Raw genomic sequence first — 21,054 nt, 5'->3', positions numbered from 1 at the left:
GCATTGAACACTTAAATGCATATTTTGTATATCCATTTAAAAAATAGACATTATTTTTATTTCAGGTCTTATTTGAGGCTTTAAATTAAACATAAATTCCATGAATATACATATAGTTTTGGGAAAGGAGAATAGATAATAATATTCATGCTTCCAAAATTCAATTCACCATTAAAAAAAAGAAACAAAGAAAATTAAAGAAAAGAAATACTTCCCTGAAGAAAAACCCTAATCCAATTGCATGGGAGAACACATTTGGCAATTTGGAAGATTCTTGGCTATACTTTTGTTTTTGTTTGTTGTTGGCTTTGTGAACTTTTGCCTGTGCTCAGAGATGACATTTCTTATATACTCTATGCAAGTAAAGTCAGAGCTTTAAAGTATTTTACTGTGGTCTTTAAACCCCACTCAAGCCTATTCTGATCAGTGGCAAATAAATATAAAATAACCTGAGGATGAATTATCAAAAATGTGTCTGGGAAGCAGAGAAAGGGGAACTAACCCACCAAAATTTTTACGATTATTTCTTCCAAACTCAAAATAAAGCAGAAATAAATGATTAGGCAGTGCTAAGCCGTGTGAAGTCAGAGGGGAGGTAGATTGAAGGGGAAAGCCAGCAATGTATGGTTCCTGTACTGCATGACTATCAACCTGAAAAGATCGGAAAGACCCTGCCAGCCAATGACTGGCTTAAAGGGGAGGAATATATTTTTTCAGAAGCAGATACTCCATCTATCTACAAGTTACACAAATTTATTCTCCATTTATCTGTGTCAGAGTAAAGGAAAACAATTGAAAGACTCCCACCCTGGACTCTCCCTTCATATTGCCTAGATATTTCTTATGCTATGTTATTGAACTACCAGCAAATTCCTTAAGGTAATGATTCCAGGTGATAATTGGGCAGTTTTATGTTTTTAAATTATTGTAATTGTTTACTAGTGTTTTCCACTGCACTCATATCAACACATGCAAACACACAGTGAGGAAAAAGAACAAAAATATTTTAACATGAAAAGTGTGGAAGGAATGTATTTTTCATATTGTATTTGTGACTCTTCTGTGTTTTTCAATAAAATACTAACAGTAAAAGTAAAGAAAGTATCAACAAGTACTGAGAATGTTTTAAGAAACTGCAAATGAAGAAGTACATGCAAAGGGAAGAAAGACAATCATTTCTGAGTATGTAACCTGTAACGAATATCATGCAAAATAATTTTGTTTTGATGTTTCTCTGTAGTTTTAGTAATTCCTATAAGAAAATAGGTAGTTCATTCAATTAGATTAATTAGAATAAAGTAATAATAATTTAAACAAGAAACGTGAGTCAACCAACTGATGCAATATATCGAATGATTGTTTTACCCCATCTTTCAAGAAATGAATTAAGAGAATCTATCTTAGTACCATGATATTGCTTCCGGATGTCTTCAAATCAATCATTTATTTATATTACAAGCAGATGCCTAGTGCCAGAAACTATGCCAAATACTAGATACTGAAAAATAAGAATGGAGGAAAAGTAGTCTCTGCTATCAAGTATCACTCAGCCTGATGTGACTGACACTACATAGGCATACAGACTGGGTGTGCCCACAGCCTCTCCAGTCTGTCTCCTGTGTTCAGGTCACCTTCACCAAGCTGACCCACTTCTGTAAGATTTTCAAAAAGCACTGTACCGCAAGGGACATCACTTCTAGAACTATAGTTTTCATCGTACAGTTCTTTCACTTCCATAATTAGGTTAATTTCTCCATATTTCAGTTTTCTTGATGTTATTGTGAAACTTATTGTTTCACTAACTTCTCTCTCAGTAAATTTGCTATTGCTATACAGAAACACTATTAATATTTGAGTGTTGACTTTGTATCCTGCTATGCTACTGAATTTGGTTATTAATTCTAGAATTCTTTTGATAGAGTTTTTGGAGTCTTCTGTGTAGGGGACTGTGTCATCCTCAAATTGTGATAATTTAACTTTTCCTTTCCTATCCATCTTCAATTCTTTCTCTCATCTAATAGCTCTGGCTAGTGTTTCAAGGACTATACACAAGAGTGGTAATGGTGAAATCCTTGTCTTATTCCTGATTTTAGAGGAAAGCTTTCAGCTGCTCTTCATTTAATATGATGTTGGCTATTGGTTTCTTATAGAAGCTTTTATATTAATGTAATCTTTGTTGATTCTTTATATATATATATATTAATTGGTACATTTTAGGCATACGATACATTTACATTTATCATTCGGTGTTTGTACCTGAACATGATGTATCTTAGTTCTTATTTTTTTCCCCATTACCTATGCACCCTTCACCCCCACCACCCTTCCCTATTTACATAGACTTTGGTTCCTTTTTTTTTCTTTCTCATAATTTATCCTTTCCTTTCTTCCCTTTCCCCTTCCCCTCCCACCAGCCCTCCACCTTTGGACCTTTTCCTATTTCAAATTATCAATTATTCATTTTAATCATTTTCATCATTATTTATACTTTCAGTTTCTCACACTAGAGATACTATTCAGTATTTACACATGTGTGTCCTATTTATTTCACTTAAGAGTATGGCCTCAATATGCATCCATTTAGCTATAAATGACTCCAGTTTCTTGTTCTTTATGGCTGAGTAGTACTCCATTTTATAAAAAAAAATGTCTTCTTTATCAAGTTTCCAGTTGATGGGCACTTGGGCTGTTTCCAAATCTTAGCTATTACAAATTGTGCTGCTATAAACATAGGTGCACATATATCACTGTGGTATGATTCTTTTAATTCTTTGGGGAAGATACCCAGTAGAGGAATAGCTGGGTCAAGTGGGACTTCTAGTCCTAGTTCTTTGAGGCATCTCCATACTGATTTCCACAGTGGTTGCACCAGTCTGCACTCCCACCAACAATGGAGAAGGGTTCCTTTCTCTCCACTCTCCAGCCAGCATTGATTATTGGTTGATTTCTTGATAGCAGCCATTCTTTGTGAGGTGAGGTGGAATCTCAGTGTTGTTTTCATCTGCATCTCTCAAATGACCAGCGATGTTGAACATGTTTTCATATATTTATTTGCTGTTTTTACTTCTTTGATAAATGTCTGTTTATTTCAGATGCCCATTTTTGAATTGGGTCTTTGAATTTGGGGGGTTTGATTTTTTTCAATTCTTTATATATTCTAGATAGTAGACCTTTGTCTGAGGTACAGCTGCTAAAAATTTCTTCCCATATTGTAGATTTTCTCTTAGCTCTGTTTTTAGTTTCTCTTGCAGTGCAGAAGCTTTTTAGTAAGATGAAGTCCCAGTTGTTGATTCTTTGTGCTAGTTCCCGTGCTACTGAAGTTTTGTTCATAAAGTCTTTTCCTATGTCAATGTCATTGAGAGTTCTACCTAACTTATCTTCCAGCAAGTTTGCTATTTCTGCCTTGATATTTAGCTATTTAATCCACTTTGATCTTAGTTTAGTGCACGGTGATAGGTATAGATCTAGTTTTAATCTTTGGCAGGTTGAAATTCGGTTTTCCAATACCATTTATTGAACAGGCTATCTTTTCTCCAATGAGGGCGATTGGCTCCTTTGTCAAAGATGAGGTGGATGAGTATGTCTGGAGTTGTTTCTGCATCTTCTAATCTACTCCAATGATCCTTGGGTCTGTTTCTTTGCCAGTACCATGCTGATTTTATAACAGTAGCTTTGTACTATAGTTTCAAGTTGGGGATTGTGATAGCCCCAGTAATGTCTCTGTTGCCCAGAATTCTTTCTCTATTATAGGTTTCTTCTGCTTCCAAATGAATTTTTGGATTGTTTTCTCTAATTCTGTGAAGTATATTGTTGAAATTTCAATTGGTATTGCATTATATCTATATAGTAGTTTTGGAAATATGGCCATTTTCACCATATTGATTCTTCCTAACCAGGAACAAAGGATGTCTTTCCATTTTCTTATGTCCTCTTCTATCTCCTTCTTCAGAGTGCTGTAGTTTTCAGTGTAGAGGTCTTTTGCTTCCTTTGTTAGGTTGATTCTTAGATATTTCATTTTTTAGATGCTATTGTAAAAGGAATTATTTCCCAAATTTCTCTCTCAATGGGTCTGCTTTTTGTGTATAAGAGGGCTACTGTCTTTTGAGTGTTGACCTTATATCCAGCTACTCTACTGAATGTGTCAATTAGGTTTAGAAGACTTTTGACTGAGTTTTTTAGGTCTTCTATGTAAAGTATCATATCATCAGCAAATAATGACAGTTTCACTTCTTCCTTTCCAATCTTTATTCCTTTTATTTTTTTCTCTTGTCTAATTGCTATGGCTAAAGTTTCCAGAACAATATTGAACAGGAGTGGTGATAGTTGGCATCCTTGCCTTGTTCCTGATTTTAGCATGAATGTTTTCAGGTTTTGACCATTTAGTATGATGTTGGCTGTTGGTTTTTCATAGATAGCCTTAATCGGGTTGAGATAAAGACCTTCTATTCCAATTTTCTGTAGCGTTTTTATCATGAATGGGTGCTGGATTTTGTCAAATGCCTTTTCTGCATCTATTGAGATGATCATATGGTTTTTGTCCTTGACTCTGTTAATATAGTGTATTACACTTATTGATTTACAGATGTTGAACCATCCTTGCATCCCCAGGATAAATCCAACTTGGTCAGGGTGTATGATCTTCTTGATGACCCTCTGTATTCTGTTTGCTAGTATCTTGTTGAGGATTTTTGCATCTATGTTCATTAGGGAGATTGGCCTGTAGTTCTCTTTTTGGGTTGGGTCTTTCCCTGGTTTTGGAATCAAAGTAACATTTGCTTCCAGGAAAGAATTTGGAAGCCTTGCTTCCCTTTCAATTTTCTTGATGAGTTTAAAGAGTAATGGTGATAGTTCTTCTTTAAACATCTTGTAGAATTCAGCAGTGAAGCCATCAGGACCTGGGCTTTTCTTTGTTGGTAAATTTTTTATTACATTTTCAATTTCACTCATTGTTATTGGGGTGTTTAGAATTTCTATATCTTCTTCATTTAAATTTGATAATTTGTATGTATCTAGGAATCTGTCCATTTCTTCTGTGTTTTCCATTTTATTAGAGTACAGTTTCTCAAAGTAAGTATTGATGATCCTCTGAATTTCTGCTGGGTCTGTGGTGGCTTCACCTTTTTCATTCTTAATTGCATGGATTTCAGCCTTTTCTTTCCTTTTTTTGATAAGCTTGGCTAAAAGTTTATTGATTTTATTTATTCTTTAAAAAAACCAGCTCTTTGATTCATTGAGTTTTTGTATTGTTCTCTTAGTCTCCATTGCATTGATTCTGCTTGGATCTTTATAATTTCCTCTCTTGCACAAGCTTTGGGTTTGCTATTCTCTTCTTTTTCTAGGAGTTTGAGGTTCTGCATTAGGTTATTTAGCTGAGTTCTCTCTCTTGTCCTAATATGGGCATTCACTGCTATGAATTTCCCACGTAGAACTGCTTTCATTGTGTCTCACAGATTTCTGTATGTTGTACTGGCATTATCATTTACTTGTAGAAACTCTCTAATTTCTTCTTTAATTTCTCTGTGACCCATTGGTTGTTCAGGAGAGTGTTATTCAATTTCCATGTGTTTGTGGGTGTTCTGCTGTCTCTTATGTTATTGATCTTCAATTTTATTGCACTATGGTCTGATAATATACAGGGGATAACTTCAATACTTTTACATTTACTTAGATTTTCCCTGTGAGCTAGCATGTGATCTATTTTGGAGAATGACCTGTGTGCAGCTGAAAAGAATGTACATTCTGATTTTGTTTGATGGAACACTCTATAAACATCTCTTAAGTCCACTTGTTCAATAACTTGGTTCACTTCTAGAATTTCATTGTTAATTTTTTTCCTAGATGATCTGTCTATTTGTGATAGAGGGGTGTTGAGGTCCCCCACTACAATTGTGTTAGTACTTTTTTTTTTTCTTGTCCATTAATATTTGTTTTGTATCATTGGGGGCATTTGTATTTGGTGCATAAATATTTAGGATTGTCATCTCTTCCTCTTGGATTGTTCCCTTCACAAGGATGTAGTGACCATCTTTATCTCTCTTAATTAGTTTTGGTTTGAAATCTACTTTGTCTGCAAATAAGATTGCTACCCCTGCTTTTTTCTGGGATCCTGTCACATGGAGAACTGTTTTCCATCCTTTTACTTTCAGTCTATGAGTTTCCTTTTGAGTTACGTGTTTTTCTTGTATACATCATATTACTGGGTTTTCCTTCTTAATCCATTCTATCAGTCTGTTTCTTTTGATTGGTGAATTGAGGCCATTAACATTGATAGCTATAATTGAGAGATATTGACTCATTCTTGCCATGATGTTTTATTGTTGCTGGCTCTTTTCTTATTTTTCCCCCTTTCCCTTTAGTGCCTTACTTGCATGGTGTCTCCTCTCTGTTGGCCCTCATGGAGTTGTGACCTTCATTGTCTTTCTCTAGGATATCGCATGAAATTGTTTGGAGTGCTGGTTTGGTTTTCATGAAATTTCTCCGGTGTTATTTGTTGTGAAAGTATCTAATTTCCCCATCGATTTTGAAAGATAATTTTGCTGGATAAAAATATGGAACACTTCACGAATTTGGGTGTCATCCTTGCGCAGGGACCATGCTAATCTTCTCTGTATCATTCCAATTTTAGTATATGTGCTGCTGAAGTGAGCACTCTTTGTTGATTCTTGCTGCTATTTCTTCTGTGACTGGGGTTCTGCTTAAAAAATATCTTTTCCAATACCTATGATTTCAAGTGTTTTACCTATTTTTGTCTTCCAGTAGTTTTGATATGGCTAACATTACAGTGAATAAATGTCTTGTGTTGTATCACATTTGTTGCTTTTATTCTTTTTTGTCATTCGGTAATTGTATCTTTCAAGTTTTTTTTAGCATTACAATCCTCCAACCTACATTTCTTTTGAGCCTGAAGTAATATATAGTGGTGGATACAATGAAATCCAATAAAAGTTTGTAAAATAAATTACCATAAAACAGGAAATAACAAATGAGAAGTGTGATAATAAAAGATTACCTAAGACTTATTGAATATCCCCAATGCGCTGAGTACTTTAGTGTTCATTATCGTTAAAGTTACTCTGCAAGAAAAACATTGTTGTTTTGGATATTTTAGGAGAATACAGAACAGATAAATAAAGCAAACAAGATTATGTAATAAATATTGGTAAAATATTGCTTTAACCTACAATTTTCTGTGCTCAAAGACAGAAAAGCTTTTCTTTCCTGTGTTTAAGAGGTCATGAAAGGCTTCCCTCAGGATGCAGCTGTATATTTTAAAAGTTCACAAGAACACACACAAAAAAATGTCCAAGTGAAGGGAAAACTATGAATAAGAACAATATATCTAGATCCAGATATCAATCAATTGTCTAAATCACAAAACTAGAGCATTCTCAGTAGCTCCACCTGGAACTGTGAAAAACTAGTGGCCATTCCACTCCAAAAGGATAAATGATCTAAATTGAAAAGTTTAGCTCATCTTGTCAAGGGAGAATTAAGAATGGCCTACTACCACCAGCTTATTTCTTACACTTTTGCTCAATGTTTGTTTTGATTGTTCTATTAATAGATGTGAACTTTAAAAAGATAACCAAGGAAGGTGTTGTAATTTTTGGTTTAATTAATTTTGCTCTTAGATTTAGACTTCATTTATAACATGAAGGTTGACCAGATGAGACAGGAGTAAGAAAGAAACTGTTGTTCTGGGAATGGAGAGGTCACTGATGGAAAGGTATTTACATGCTGATATGTGGTCTATAGATTGCTGCAATTTTGGAATTGCCAATGCTTGAATAAATAAATGAATAAATAGCAAGAGTCAGGGGCAGTGATTCATAAATAATGGAGCTGTGGAGAATAAAGTAGATTAAGTATGGAATTAAATTATAGGGAAAAGGATGAAAAATATAAAATTAGTGTTGGCTATGCCATATTATGCATAAGGATTTATTTCTATTGTTAATTTGTATTTGTCTTGACATATTTTTGAAGTGAGTGAATGTCTTTCTTTTGGGAAAGTGCTTTCCAAGGCTACAAAGTGGATCTTGCATGGTCCTCCAATGCCCATGCACTGAAGGTTTGCTTCCCAGCCCATGACATTATGAGGAGGTGGGACATTTAGAAGGTAGAGCCTAATAGAAGGAAGTTGGATCATTGGGGATGCATACTTTGAAGGGACATTGGGACATTTGTCCTTCCTTTTTTCCTTCTCTTTCACTTTCTGCATGACATGAAGTTAATATGCCTCCTTGGCCTTGTGCTCCAGCCATAATACACTAGGTTGCTACAGGAACAAAGCAACAGGAACAAATGACCATGGATTAAGACCTCTGAAACTGTTAATCAAAGCAAACCATTTTTTCCCTTTTAAGTTGTATTTAAAACATTGTATTTAAAATATTGTATTTAAAATACTGTATTTAAAATATTGTTGTGTTTTTTCCTTTAAGTTTTATTTTGTAACAGTGATAAATTATTGATTAACACACAACATAGAATAACAAAGATATTCCATGACTTTCTCTCTTTTGCATCTTTAGGTCATCCACATGGGTCTTTTTGATATGAAAATCCCTTATCCATGAAACATCATAGTAGTTTTCAGCATTTAACACATGATTGTATTATTATTTTTTCAAATAATATAATTACCTATGCAGTCTGAGATCTCAGGTGAGGGAAGTTGTGATTTCTATTTGACTGCGGTGGGATTAGACTTCTTGTAATGGGAGAAAACAAATCTTTACAGAAGGTACTGGTGGGAAAGCAGATCTACCAAGTCAACAAGCTGCACAGAATCCTGAGGTGGTTGTGAACAGAGTAAATAGAGGAAGTGGGAAGCATCACTTCCTGGGCTGCTGGAGCTATTTTTGGCATGAAGTATTTTATAATATTAATAATATGATTTAATAATTAATAATATAATTTAAAAGGAGAAAAGGATGAAAGGAAGAAAGAGAATGAATATATAAAAGCCTTCATACTGCAGTTCTAGTAGTTCTTTAACTATTACATATTTTTCTATGGCTTTAGACAAGTGTATAACACTCATTATATCTAATTTTTCTCACCCAGAAAATGAAATTTAATATTTTATATGCATTACAGCAGAGAACTGGAGCGGTTCATTCTCTATTCTCTAGTACTGTGAAAGTTATTAAAGAAAGAACAAAAGATAAATTTGGAAAAGGAAAAAAACATATATTACATTCTGGTAAGCCAACAATTTGTGAAGAAGAACCACGATCTGAAATACCAATACTTTGGTTCTTAACCTGGATGCAAAAAATAATCTATGACATGGCTATTATCATACTTACTGGGTATTTTTTGTTATGAATCATTATAAAATCACCATTTGTTAATGTCCTTTGAAATTTTCTTCTTTCTATGTATTATGGCTAAAATATAGATCAGCCCCATCTCAGAGCTATAAAGACTAGTGTGTTACATCAAAAATTTAGACTTCATAAAATATCACGGTTTGGTTAACTGGATAAGTAATTGATAATAAACTTGTTGGTCATCAAATGATTTGGGAGATTATTAAAAACTTTAAGATATTTAGAAACATTCATTCATAATACCATTTTAATCTAATGATCAGCATGCTTCTAACAAAATAAAACCTTCATATATAAAACATACTTTTGATAGATGGACTTCAAATTCATATGGAATATAATTGGTTTGAATAATGAATACATTAAAACTAAAATAATTATAGCATCTTTAAATTATTAATAGAATAATTTGAGAAAACAAAATAATGTACAATGGAAAGAGTAAAGTACTTACTGCTTTTAATTTTCATAAAGCTATATATTTAATTTACATTTACATTTTTAGCAAATAAATTTATTTTTAACCTAGTGAATAATATGTTCCACTTCGACTTTCTTGCTGTTACAAAAAAAGTGTTGTGCCCATAAATTACTTAGGACAAGAAGAACTGTCTTATGGTAGAGAGTTTAATAATTTCAGGACTTTAGAATGTCCCTAAGAAATAAAATTGCCCATCTTCCATTTTTCCTGCTACTTGATTTGTCAACCACAAGGAATCTGCCTTTGAGAGAAAAAAGAATAATCCCTTTTATGTGGAAGTGAACGGAAAGGAGAGATCTGTGGAATTAGAAGCTGAGTCCAACATGATTGACCTCACAAGCATCAGCACAGTGTAGCTGCACTGCGCGTTACTTTCAGAGGTTCCCTGAGCGTGGTGAAAGGACTCGATAGTGCCTTTGTGAAAAAGGAAGCCCACATCTTCATTTTCCCCTTCATTCCACAACCTGTGTTCTAGCTCTAAGTGTGTGTGTTGTGTGTGTGTGTAGTGTTTATATCATTGAATTCAGTAGCATGCTACCTAATGATAGAAATCCATGTAGCTACTATAATTCTCTATAGTAGTGGAGCAAGCATTAAAGAAGATATTTGATATGAGACAATTTGATAAATAGTTTGTTCCACATAGTGAAATCATTGAAACAATTAGTGATTTAAAGGAACTGAGAACTAAATTACAGCTAATGAGGCACAGGGAGAAACTGAATTATAGTACATGAATATTCTATCATTTTACCAAACAAAGATGAAACAGAGGCAAAGATGGTTATTCTTAGAAATATCACATATTAACTCAGAAGTTGTTTAGATTTTATTCATAAAGAAAAAATTTAAGAGATGATTTTATTGAGGTAGAATAAATAACATAAATGACAATTTTTAAATTACAATTAAACTAACAGCATGAATTGAAACAATGTAAAATCAGTTAGTTAATTATCCCAGCATGTTACATGTTTGGAAGACAGTATCTTTGCTTTTAAAATTATGTCAATCCAGGGGAAATGAGGAGAGATACACCTGAAAATTTCACCTTTTGTATTATATAAGGCAAAAAAAGGATACACAAGCTTATTAGGTCTTAAAATATGCCTTTTCTAGTTATCAACACTTCTATTTCTAGCTGTTTCAGCTCTTTTTGTCTAATTTCTACATGTCTTTTACTAAATTGTTTGGAAGCCTTAACTTATTTTTTGTGTAAAGATTTTTTTTTTTTACAATTCATTTTCTTCTTTCTAACCATTTGTTGCTTCCACACCCCACTTCTGGACCCAATAATTGAACTTGTGCGTTATGATTTCATAAGAGATTAATTCTGCCTTCTCTGTAGTGATTTGTGACAATAGGTTTGAAAACAGAACAAGGACTTAACATGCTCCTGGACTGTATTATGTTTTAAACAATTCCTCTCTTTTTAGCCTATCATGGTCTTCTGTGAGATGTTTTCTTAGATTCTGTATGACAGATTGTCTACCAAAAGATTGAATGACTTTTTTATTTGCAAATTCTGTCGTTCTTCGTCCATTTACTTTAGAAAAATACATTTTATCTCTGTTTTATTGCTAAATTCTGATTTGCTTTGTGTTCTGTTTGTTTTGGATGAGGAGGTTATTACATTTTATTTTATTTTATTTTTTCTTCTGATGTCAGTAGTATTAGTGTCTGTAGTTATTTCATCCATTTAACAGGTCATTGTTAAACTTTCACTTCAATAACACACGTTTTCCAGCATGAATCAATGATCTTTAACTTTTTCTGGCATGGAAGAGACCATAATTCTTGGAATTCTTCACAGCAACTGCTTTATTTTCCATTTTGAGTGCCTTACATAGGTCCATGTGTTGAAAGCTTGATCTTCAGGGTGATGCTATGGGATACTAGGCCCTTTAGTCTATGAAGACTACACAGGTTCTCAGACCACTGGCAGTGTGCCCGGAAAGGAGACTGTGGGACTATGTCCCCATCATCTGACTTTTGCAACCTGGCACAGGCTACCAGCAGTTTCTTTCCACTGTGCTCCAATGTGCTGTACTGCCAGCCACAGACCTAAAGCAACAGGGCAACTGGGCATGGAGCAGAAGATCTGAAAGTCTGAGCAAAAATAAACCTGTTCTGTTAATAGTTAAGTATTTCAGGCATGTTGTAGCGATGGAAAGATGACTAATGCATTGACTAATCAGGATTTCTTCTCTCTCTCTCTCTCTCTCAGTCTCTGTCTCTTTTTCTCTATCTCTCACTCCCTTCCTTCTTTCCCCTCTCCCTTCTTTCACCCCTCTCTTTGTCATAGCCCCAATGGCAAGGATTACTTTACTCTATTCCAGATTGCATCTTTATTTTTTCTTGTTGTTCTTAATATTGTGTTGCAACATCATTACCATAATTACCAACTTCAAATTCATCATCACTGTCATTATCTTCATAGCATCAACACTTCAACCAATTTATACCACTTTGAGCCAAACTTAATAAGATGACACATTGATTGCACTAAAAGCTTTAAATTAGAATTCCACTATAATACAGGTACATATAACTATTGTATCATTTTACACATGAGAAAACTGAGGGAGGAAAGCTTAGATAAAATTTCTAGTTACCTAATTTGGAAGTGACAGAACTTGTGCACAATCCTAGTCTGATTTTATCTTATATTTTGTTTTAACATATAGGCCTTCTTTTAATGAGAATAAAATACATCATTTTGCATGTTTAAAGAAGTTTGTGTCTACTGAAGTCAGTATTTCTTTCAAAAAAGAGATGCACAAGGGTTCTATTTGGACCAATGTTACCATATAAATCAATTAATTTTACATAAGCAAATACTCAAAGGATATTTTAAATTTGGCTAAGATTGTATTTCTTAATTCTCAAGATATACATGAAAGAATCCAAAATGATATTTGAATATCATTGAAAGACTTATAATCTGTTCTTATAGTGATTAAAGATATATTAAAATGCTAACAGCAGAGAGTAACATAAATTACCATATAACAGCCTGCCTGTAATTGAAGTCTGGAGAGATGAGTGAGGATTTTCCTCTTTTCTCTTGCTTATTGTGGCCTTAATATGTATTTGGGAGTTAGTTTCTCATAGCATAACACATATCAAGTTAAAGAAATTTAACATGAGCTTGTCATGAGAAACAGCATTAGGAAAATGCACTTTTTAATTTATAACTGAGGGAACTAAATAAGGCCACGTGGGCATGCCTCAACTATTTAAGTATAGTCATGAAACATTTGATTTGCATTAGAGGACCTCAAGAAAAGCAAAAACTTGAATTAGCAGATATATTGGGGGTAAAATCAGAAGAGTCAGTATTCAAAGATTTCCAATCACTGAGAAATTGTCTCTTTGTGATAGAAAGCTTTCAAGTGAATCCTAGGTGCTCATTGCTATGTATATGTGAATGTATATGGAAGAATAGAATAGTAACTCACAGAGGTCACCATAGACACTAAGACTCCATGATTTTATTATCTCATTGCTTCCCCAGTGTTCTAAGGGTGAGCTTCCACGGCAAGTCTGAGACCTGATTCCTGCAGCAGGTCTGTGCACTGAAGAATAGTGGAAAGAGACGTGATTCGAATCCATGGGGTCTGAAACAGAGAAAGTCTGAAGGGCAGATGTGCACTGAATATGAAATGAACAAAATCCGTTTTAAGTCCTTTCTCTATGCTCAGTTCATAGCTACTGCCTTGAACCTAATGCACTGTACGTAGGCAGCCTCTTTTGCATGTCATATGCTTATTGCCTTGAAAATTGTTTCTTTCTTTTAATGCAGCAGTAGGCACTGTCAAAAATAGGAGTACATTTGTATGGTGCAATGCCTGCATGTCATAGTTTATTGGACAATAAACCTCGCTGGTGCATTTGCTTGAAGTCTTAATCCAGGGCTTCTACTACATTTCTACATTATGGCAATGAGTCTGAAGAAAGACATTTTATTTTATCCTGATTTTAAATTTATTACTTATTATTTGGTAAATAAATGAAGCATTAATTTAAACAGAATGATAAAACTGTTTCAAAGGTTATGAAAGTTTCAGGGCTGGATGAAAAAAAAGTGTTTCTCTTAATGTCCAGACCACCTCTTATGGCATAAAAGTACTCTTCCCAGCACTTGATGAACTAGTTGGAATTATACTGTTCTATTTTTTTTCTCCAAAGCCGGACCTTTGCTCAGAATATATATAATATCTCTGGATTCAAAATGCTTAAAAATGAATGTTGTTCAGGAAGGAAATAATGATCAGTGAATACAAATTAAAAAATTAACTAATTTTGGAGGAAAATAATAAACAATAGTATTTGACAGCAAAATAAGTGAACTAAAGCCTTCAAAAGCACCAAATGTATAACAATAAGGAAAATGTTTGAGAATGACACCTGAAATATAAATGACTTAAATAACTATGCTGTATAAAGTAACATACTTCCAAATTATAAGGTTTACAAAGGAGAACTGAATGAACTAGCATTAAATAATAGACAGAACAAATCAGATCTCTTGCAAATATGTTGAAATATAAAACAGAATTCCAGCATAAATATAATTATCAATTTCTAAACTGAGATTGTTGAATTATATTAAAATTATAGGCTTCCAAGTCTTGAATCAAGTCAAAGGAGATGGAATTAGAAGATAGTATACATTAAGAATCATACTCTATTGTGCATAAAAACCACATTTTCTTAATAATCTATTCATGTGTTGATGGGTAAATAGGCAGCTTCCAAGATTTAGCTATTATAAATTGTGCTGCTATATAAATAGATAAGCATTTGTCACTATAATATGATGTCTTTTGCTCTTTAGAGATGACACCTAAAAGGAGATTACCTGGGTTGAAAGGAATCTTTACATTTAATTTTTTGAGGAATCTCAATAAAGTTGTCAGAAAATGGATATAGAGGTCATAATAGTAAATGAAATAAATACGACACAGAAGCTGAAATATCTCATGATTTCTCTTTTATGAGAACTCAAAATATAAATGAATCATAGAGCAAAATAAAAACACAATAGGAAACAGTGAGACAGATTTTTTTTTAAAACGGAAAGAGGACTGAAGAATGGGTTTGCAGGGAGGGAAAGAGGGAATGGGGATGAAAATAAAAGAATTAAGATGTGTCATATACATGTACCATCTTCCAACAATGAATGTAAACATTATACACTGCAAACATGCACTAATAAAGAAACTAAAAATAAAGATAATAGACCAAAATGACTATTTCAGTTCACTAACATCCATGCTGTTAGGTAGAGAAAATGAGGGCAAGATCTGTGTATTGGTCAGCTTTCCATTGCTAGAACAAAATGCCTGGATACATAATTTATAGGAAGAATTAGTTTATTTTTGGCTCATTTTTCCAGTTTTTATTTTTTATTAGTACATCATCCTTCATAAGGACCATGGGTTATGGTTTTATAGGTATTGGTTTGTGGTTATCTACTCCAAGGCAGAAACATCCCAGCAGAAAGGCACATAAAGAAAATCATCATGGCATCCAGGAAGCAGAGAGCAGGAGAAGAAACGGAGAGGAAGGGGCCAGTGACCAAACATCAGGCTCCAAGTCATGCCTTCATTCTCCACTCAGACACACCCAGCAATGTACTTTACTAATTTCGTAGGTATCTCTCAAGCCAATCAAGTTGATAATATTCACCATTGATAATATTCCCATTCCTTGTCAAGTTCACACCCCAAAGTATCTCTTTAAAGTATACTCAATCTCCAAATAGAAATAACATCAATGTTGTTTTTCTGCCTGACATGATGTAAGGATTCTGCATACAAAGGAAGATGCAGTAATTCCTTCCCCAAAGTTTCAGCAGTCACAACATTGCTCAAAAGTCCAAGTCCAAAGTCTTTACTGAGACTTAAAGAAAAATTTTAACTGTCAGACCCTGTAAAAATAAAAAAAAATTCATATTCCAAAAATGCAATGACACAGGGTAAATGAATAGACGATACAAAAGAATTGGACTACAGCAAGAATAAAACCCAACAAGGAGAACATTAAGTAATGTAGTTCTAATTCCAGCATCTAGGTCACTTTGTGGTAAGATATGAATTGGAGAAGACTTGAATGGCCTCATCCTATGACCCTGCCAGGTACAGCCCACATTGCCTCTTGTTTGGGTTTATACTTCTCACTGCTTGTGGATTTCCTCAGCAGACATTCCATGTTCTTGGCATTTTTATCTTGAACTTTGGATGCACTCTCACAACTTCATGCACTGCCTTTCAAGAGATTTGGGGGGTGGGGGGACATTGCCTAGCCTCCCAACCTTCCCCTAAAATCTAGATGGAAGCCTCCATACCGCTTGTATTCTAAATGCCTGTAAGACCAGCATCACATGGAAATCATATGTACAATGCCAAGGTGGATAGCCAGCTGGAGCAATAGTAAGCTCCTCTTTGAAATCTACTGGGTGACTTCTGAGTGTCTGAATGGCTGAATTCAGGGGAAAACCTTCTGTAGGTGATCCTGAATGAACAGGGTGCCTTAAAGCTCTCATCTCCAAGCAATGTCTTTCAAAGGAGTTTACATTTATACACCTTTGATCCTACAATGTGACATCCTGCTTATTCCTAAGATGCTCTCTTGGGCATCGTTTTCTTGTCACTCTTCAAAGTGCTTGGTTTCCTTTAAATTATCTCTTCAGCATCCATACTCCCAGTGGTCCCAACTTTACATGTGCTTCTTTTAAGGCCCAAATCCAAGTTTTTCAAATCTTTCTACTCTGATTTTTATATACAGTTCTTACTGTGTATCTAACTAGAAGCCAATTATACCCATGCTGCTACCTGTATGCTTAATTGCCTTGAAATTTTCTCTACCAGAGCAATTATTCTGTCACCTTTAAACCCATCCTTACACAAGAGACAGATAAAAATGTAGACATTATTTTTTTGCCAGAATATTTCACTCTGTATTCCAATTTCCAAGAGTCCTCATTCTTTATCTAAAATGTCAGTCTTAACAATGAGCCCCTTTAAAAAAAATGAAAAAAAGACAAGTTATATGTTTTAATTTCCACTCTTTACTGTCTACATTCTTATTAGTATTATGGTCTTCTGAAGTCCCACCAGAAACACTCATCACTTTTTGCTGACAACAATTCTATGGCTTCTCTAGTCTATACACTATCTCCAAACTTTCCAGTCTCCTCCCATAAACTTTATGGCTCAAAATCCTTAGAAGGACATCTCCAAGTATAGGCACAATAACAACAGTAAGCACACTGTTAGGTACCAATTTTCTGTATTGATTGGCTTTGCCCAGCAGAGACAAAATGTGTAATGTACAACAGAAAAGAAAGTATTGTTTTGTTTTGTTTTTTAGTACCAGGGATGGAACTCGGGATCTTGCGCTTTCAGGGCAGGCAGTGGAACCACTGAGCTAAATCCCCGGCCCCCATGTATTGGTTTATTTTGGTTAATGATTTCAGAGATATCTGCCCAAGATCAGCTGGCTAGAAAATAGAAATGATTAATTAAGTGAAGGTAAAGATTTACTTATAAACATTATGAAATGATTGACTATGTAGTGAGAGGATAAGAATAACCTTTTGGGCGAATGCCCATATCACTGTTGGTCTACTTATCTATCCATTTATCTATATGTATTATTTGAAAGAAAAGATACCAAAGGGGGAATTCAGAATATCTAGTAAGAACTCTGAGTTTTCCACTTAAAAGTTTGATATAGAATTAACTATAGGGACATCCAATCTACTGAAGGAAAATATAAATTAAAAGATATTATAATATGAATATATAATAGGAACTAAGATATATCATGAGCACGTACAAATTCCCGATGATGAACGTTATCATAATGTATACCCAAAATGTTCTAATAAAGTTAATTTTCTAAAAAAGTAAGAAAGAAAAACATAATCTTCTCCATGACATTTCACATTTTGTTATTTTCTTTGTATACATTTCACAGCTTCAAGATTACTTTTGGAAACTTCAGCAAGTTATTGCTGTTTGTGACATTTATAATGATTTATTTATGTACCCCAAAATACTTACTTAATAGATGTTTTGCCACATCTATACATGTACATGTGTACTAGGGATGTAAAGAAGGGAACAATCACTATAACAAAAAGGAGAAAGGATCCTGCCTCCTCATGATTTGCATTTAATAAAAGAGACACATAGGCAACTCATGCATTACAGTTTGAAAAATCAGTTTTCACAGGAGGGAACTGAAAGCATCTTAAAATATCTAGGAGAAAGGAAAGTATCATGAATAACAATCCTCTAGGAAGTAAAATTTCACTCATTCCTGAAATACCATTATATTTAAATGTTTATTTTCTCCCATTATTTTTCTACTTCAAAATTCTTATTTTTGTATATAATACCTTACTTTTGCCTGAAAGTTTTCTTTATATTTCCTGCTGAAATAACCAACTGATTTTTGTTCTTGGCAATATTCTGTTGTGATCTTTCTTTGCTCTCTGCCAGATAGTACTTTTACATTTACTTCTTTCAACACTTTTCATTTTGGTGTACGTGTTGTGTTTGGTTCTCTTATTTCTTCTTATTATTAATCACTGAAACATTTCTTTCCAATCTACCTCTTTTCCTACAGCTACTGGAATTTTCTCTGATTCGAATGAGGGAGAAATAGATTAAAAATTCCAGAATCTTCTTTGCTGCTGTCACAGAAAAAGATTGTTTTATTATATGCTGTGTCTAGACTTTTTAACTTATTCTCCCTTAATTTTACTTTTTTTTTAGTAAATCCAACTGGACAGGAAGAAGATGCTTCTGTTGCCCAAGAGATTACCCTAGATAAAGTTGTTGTGAACAAGGAGAATGGTTTTTACACCTCTGGGTATATCCTTCCTTTTGCTTTCATTTTCTGATATTTTCCAATTCTAGGTCATTCTGTCATGTAGTTTGTTTCCCATGGCTGCTCTCCAATTCCTCTAATTTGACTCTTAGACAAGCTAAGTGGCTTTGAAAACATATTATACATGTTCAAAAGTTGACTTTTCAACTTTTTTCTTACATTATTTCTTAATTTTCATTTCTTATGATTATGGATTATATTTTTAAATTTTATATTGTTAATTTTCTCGGGAAGAAATTCATTTAGATAAGAGGATTATAATAATGCCTTATACTTGCAACTTTGCTAGAATTTGAAAATCTATTTGAGCTAAAGGTTTATTACCAAATCAAAACAACAAATACAGCAAAATGAGCATTTTGCTAAACCTTGCTAGTCCCCATTCATGTCATACTAAAAATAATAACTAATGGTTTAACTATATGAGAAATAGGAATAAGAGGAATAAGTATTGCTGCTTTCTAAGTCTTCAATATTGCAAAGTTCCATATATGAAACTATTTACATTTCCCCACTAAGAAATAGCAAAAGTCTAGGTCATCAACTCTTTCCACTATAGGGTGGTTAAATATGGTAAATAGAGATGAGGTGCCTAATCACAGTTAGTAGATGAAGAAAAATATCTTTAAAAAGATTAAACATGACGGTTCTTAAACAAATATTTTCGCAGGTAAGATATAATAAAATCAGGTCTTGTGAAAATATAATGTACAAATTTTTGTAGCAAGTAGACATTAAGAATCCCTTAAATAATGGCAAATTGTGGACTAGGAAACATTTTTGAAATGCACAACTTAGCTCAAAGAAACTAAAAGAGAAACCTGTTAGTATATTTAAGGTATCATTTTTATAGATATTCTATAACAAACTGGAGGGCTTAAAATAAAGAACTTTTTTCTTACGGTTCTGGAGACTACAAGTATGCAGTCAAGATGCTGGCAATGTTATGCTCTCAAGAGGGGTCTCAGAATCATGTTCCATGATTTTTCATTCACTTCTAGTGTCATCAAGATTCCTTAACTCTCTATGGTTTCTAGGTGCACAACTCCAGCATCTTCTTGTATAATATGGTTTACTCCCATATTTTTGTTTGACTGTCTTCTTACAATGCACCTGTCATATTGGATTAAGAGTACACCTTTCTGGGTTCTCTCCACTAGCAAATGATTTAGATTATTGTGCAACCATATTCCATAAATAATTTGATAAGAACACTTACATTTTGCAAAGTGTTTTATATCATGGCATTGTACCAAGTGTTTTTATAAAGTATCTATTGTGAAGTAATACTTAGTGTTAATTTTCCCAATTTCCAAATGGTTTCTTAAGTGACCTGGTCTAGATCAGTCAAGCAGCATATGATGAAAATGTGGTTTATTCTCAGTATGCTGGGCTCAAAATTTTGTTGTTAAAGTTCATGCCTTCATTTGAATATGCCATAAAATAATATGATTCTCTTTTTCAAAGCTATGGATTGGACCTTTACTTCTCATTTATTTCCCTTCAAATTTGGGTTGTAGCCTATATTTTAGTCTTGCATGGTTGACTGATAAGTGTATGGTCTTGGAATATAGAGCCTATTTCCAAAATTTTTGACAATGTCACTTTTTAAGAGCAACGTCCTATAGGAGAAATTTGGCTATGTAGTTCAGAATGGCTAGTAAAGTTAAAGTTGAAAGCTTAGCATAGTTCAGAAGTTTAGGACAGTATTCTAACTGAGAGTCAGAAAGGATCTGGACTACAGTAGGAATACAAATACGAAGCAAATCTAAAACTTACTTTGGCTATGTTTTTATCAGACCTGGTAACAATTCTGGATAAGGTTTGGGGAACCTTGTAGATATATATTTTCCTGGGACAAATTACATAGACAAGAATATAAAATGTTTGAAATTTCCATGATAAAGAACAGAAAAAAATGTGGGATAATGGCAGAGAAGAGATATCATTAACATTATACGAAAGATCTTGTACCTTAAGCTTGTAGATATGAGAAAAGTCATAAGCAGAAAAATAAAAATCTTAAAGTGAAAAATTACAGCTGATTTCAAATTCTATGCAACAATAATTCCTGTGGTAGCCCAATGCCAATCAGTAGTGTCTAGGTATAATCAACTGCTACACAACTTAACTGCTAGCTTGTGTGTTTAAAAATTCTTGCCATTTTTTACATGGGTCACATTAATTAAATTAGTTGGCAATTAGTATAATAAAATGACATTTTAAGTCACTTTTCCATATTTAAAATACACAGAAATGGGAAGTAGAAAATTACACCTGGCAGGTTTTTACAAGAGTGATTTTGTTGAGAGGAGGCAAAGGAACTGAGGC

At 33.7% G+C, this 21,054-nt stretch overlaps 1 non-coding gene and 1 pseudogene across 1 annotated transcript; both read right to left on the bottom strand.

Annotated features, from left to right (window-relative positions):
• LOC101701342 (cytospin-B pseudogene) overlaps positions 1 to 16,369 on the bottom strand; it is a 42,282-nt pseudogene extending 25,913 nt beyond the window's left edge.
• LOC147829803 (U6 spliceosomal RNA) lies at positions 6,543 to 6,649 on the bottom strand. Its single transcript, XR_015448576.1, has one exon. It is a non-coding gene; the product is annotated as a U6 spliceosomal RNA (small nuclear RNA).
• Positions 16,370 to 21,054: the final 4,685 nt, after the last annotated feature.

The sequence above is a fragment of the Heterocephalus glaber genome, unplaced genomic scaffold (genome assembly GCF_053883595.1).
Source record: "Heterocephalus glaber isolate CG9 unplaced genomic scaffold, H.glaber_assembly_v1.0 deba00000470, whole genome shotgun sequence".
Classification (NCBI taxonomy): Eukaryota; Metazoa; Chordata; class Mammalia; order Rodentia; family Bathyergidae; genus Heterocephalus; species Heterocephalus glaber.
The sequence above is the reverse complement of the archived record's forward strand: the minus strand, read 5'-3'. Positions and strand labels throughout refer to the sequence as shown.